Raw genomic sequence first — 3485 nt, forward strand, 5'->3', positions numbered from 1 at the left:
TCAACAGTGTTAAGGTGAAGTCAACAGTGTTACGGTGAAGTCAACAGTGTTACGGTGAAGTCAACAGTGTTAAGGTGAAGTCAACAACGTTAAGGTGAAGTCAACAACGTTAAGGTGAAGTCAACAGTGTTAAGGTGAAGTCAACAGTGTTAAGGTGAAGTCAACAGTGTTAAGGTGAAGTCAACAACGTTAAGGTGAGGTCAACAGTGTTAAGGTGAAGTCAACAACGTTAAGGTGAGGTCAACAGTGTTAAGGTGAAGTCAACAGTGTTAAGGTGAAGTCAACAGTGTTACGGTGAGGTCAACAGTGTTAAGGTGAGGTCAACAGTGTTAAGGTGAGGTCAACAGTGTTAAGGTGAAGTCAACAGTGTTACGGTGAGGTCAACAGTGTTAAGGTGAAGTCAACAGTGTTACGGTGAGGTCAACAGTGTTAAGGTGAGGTCAACAGTGTTAAGGTGAAGTCAACAGTGTTAAGGTGAAGTCAACAGTGTTAAGGTGAAGTCAACAACGTTAAGGTGAGGTCAACAGTGTTAAGGTGAAGTCAACAGTGTTAAGGTGAAGTCAACAGTGTTACGGTGAAGTCAACAGTGTTAAGGTGAAGTCAACAGTGTTAAGGTGAAGTCAACAACGTTAAGGTGAGGTCAACAGTGTTAAGGTGAAGTCAACAGTGTTAAGGTGAAGTCAACAGTGTTAAGGTGAAGTCAACAACGTTAAGGTGAAGTCAACAGTGTTAAGGTGAAGTCAACAGTGTTAAGGTGAACACTGAAGTCAACAGTGTTAAGGTGAAGTCAACAGTGTTAAGGTGAAGTCAACAGTGTTACGGTGAAGTCAACAGTGTTAAGGTGAAGTCAACAATGTTAGTCGTCAGCATTCCTGTGTCCCACTGACAATGTCCGTCTCTTGGTGTCATTGTAAAAGCTGCAGGAGAACTGACTCTGTCAGACATCAGATTTGCGTCATAACTAGAACTGGCACATTTAAATCAAACAATTGGTTTGAATGATGTAGTTTCATTATTGTTAATATTATTATTGTTGATTATTATGGTATTAGACAGAGGTGTTGTTGGCTTCTTGTAAGTCAGTTGCATGACTGGAGAGGAGAAAATGAGTTCATTTCCTCCTCTTTTTTTAGCCTCCTTAGCAGCTGCACAGCATCTGAAGCACCAGCAGGTGGCAAAGTCTCACCTCTCCCTTTCAGCCAATCAGAGTGAGCAAAGCAGAGGGGGCGGGACACCGGAGCAAAGAGAGGGAGAGCCACAGAGCAGAGATAAAAGTAAAGAGTGAGCAGAGCAGCAGAGCCACATGACTGGGAGGACTGAAAGCAAAAGTGTGAAGAAGAGAAGCAACAGGTAGAAGAGCCGCTCTGCCTGCACATTTTTTATCCTGGGGCCAACAGCTTCCTGGATTTTCAGACAGCACGAAGAGGAGTGAGGCTTCCTCAGGCTGCGAGGGTTAGGTGAAGGAAGGAAGGCATTAAGAGCGAAGCAGCCCCCTCCTGCCCCCTGCTTCTTCCTTTGCTGTAGTTCAGAGCTGAGCTGGTTTGTTGTGAATGCTCTTGCTTCCTGGTGTAAACTGAAGCTGAGACGAGACACACAGCTGCACTTCCTGTCTGAGGTTTGAAGTTGTGAGTGGAAGTTTAAGCAGCTGCAGAGGAGCTGTCACAATGTCTGGCTGCAGCTCGGACGGTGTGGGCCCCCTGCTGACCTCAGAGCAGCAGTGAAGCGGTGAGAAGCAGCAGAGAGGGGGCTCCGACTGGGGTGGCCATGGATCAGCAGGAACAGCAGCCTGAGGAGGAGCAGCCGGATCAGCACAGCACCCATCTCCAGGATGGAGAAGAGGAGCCCTTCACCTCCACCTCGATCTCCTCCAACACTGAGCTGCCCCGGGTGACACCGGCCCCCCGCTGCCAGCACAGCAGCAAGACCTTCACCAGGATCTTCTGCAGGAGGTCAGTGTCTTTTTCAGCTGCCCACACACTCAGACATACGTTGAGACTATGTCTCACAGAGACGCCTGCAGCCTCTGACACAGTGGGGCCTCAGAGCAGCAGGTCGTCCATTCAAAGCTCCTAACGTGCCGCTAAGTGGGCGCCTCTGCTGCTGCACAGGAAGTGCTGAGTTGCCGACACATTTTTAGCCAGAAGCAGCAGATGTGAGATGTGGTGTCTTTGCGCTGCATTCGTTAACAGGGCGACATCTTGAACAAGAGGCTCATATATTGTAAGTGCAGCAGGAAACTAAACACAGTTTGTTGTGTTTTCTAAAATAACTTGATGACATAACTTGATTTGCTCCGTCTCACTTTTAACAAAAACCATCTTCATTTCTGTGCTTTGTGTCGGTCGACCCGTTTCAGCTCTTGTTTGACTCTGACCTTGTATCATTGTCCAGATTTGGCTTTTCATCATGATTTTAGAGGCTGATGTTGACATGGTCAGTCTCAAGTAAGGGCAACTATTATTCTTCACTAACACAAATAAATCTCCCTCAAGGGGCTTTGCAGTCTGCACAGCTTGGGATGGCCTCTGTCCTGAGACCCTGGAATCGGGTCAGGAGGAAATGGATCTGTCTGATTGTAGAGCTGCTAATTCTTTTGAAGGAGCAACAATTAAGAAAAATGAGATAGGAGGGTTGGAGCTGTATCTAATGATGACTTTAATTATTAATTCATCTGCTGATTATTTTCTCAATACATTGTTTTCTTTGTAAAATGTCAATAAACATAACAGGGTCTGTTATAATTTCCCACAGAAACACAAAGTGTTTTCAGGGTTTGTTTCTTCTGTCCAACAGTCCAGACCCTAAAAACATTCAGTGTCATAACTGACGCAGAGAAGCCAGAACCTTGACCCTGAGAGTAAAATGACACTTTTGCATGAAAATAGTTGCAGATTAACTTTCTGTTGATGAACTGACTAATCATTGCAGCCCTGCAGTTGCAAAAAGTAGTAAACCCTGTGCAGCTCATCCAGATGTTGTCAGTAGGAGTTTGACCTTGAAACAAAACATCTGGAGTAAGAAACAGAGATCTGTTGAATCGACGTTTGCTGATAAGACTGAAGCTCAAAAGCCAGTTTCATAATTCACTTCTGGTTTTTCAGTGTTGAGGTGTATGAATCTATATGATGTAAAAACCGTAAATTTGTTCATTAGCTGAGTGTGAGAGGAGAAGTGGAGCGCAGGCTCCGATGAAGGTGAAAGGAAACTGAAAAGATGAAAAAAGCCAAAAATAGAGTTAACGTCCACATCTGAGTTTTCTCTGGAAAACAAAAATGAAAACTGACACTGTGGCCTTTTTTTCTCTGCTCTGACTCAAATGAAACCAAACTTCAGTCAGTATTTGTCATATTATACAAATATTACATATAGTGAGATGCAGTATTCCTCTCAGTTATTTCTTATAGCTATGTGGAAAAAGATGAGTTTGAGTTAAGATGGAAAGGAACAAAAGAAGAAGTGATGGTTTTTTACTAACCTCAGCTTGT

General features: G+C 44.4%; 1 protein-coding gene across 1 annotated transcript in view; it reads left to right on the forward strand.

Moving 5' to 3' along the window:
- The first annotated feature begins 1022 nt into the window (after positions 1-1022).
- dgkzb (diacylglycerol kinase, zeta b) overlaps positions 1023-3485 on the forward strand; it is a 29065-nt gene continuing 26602 nt past the window's right edge. Inside the window, exon 1 of the mRNA XM_026310888.1 lies at positions 1023-1949. The gene's annotated coding sequence lies outside the window, so the exon portion shown is untranslated. The remainder of the gene's footprint in view (positions 1950-3485) is intronic.

This window comes from Mastacembelus armatus, chromosome 6 (genome assembly GCF_900324485.2).
Source record: "Mastacembelus armatus chromosome 6, fMasArm1.2, whole genome shotgun sequence".
In the NCBI taxonomy this organism is placed as follows: Eukaryota; Metazoa; Chordata; class Actinopteri; order Synbranchiformes; family Mastacembelidae; genus Mastacembelus; species Mastacembelus armatus.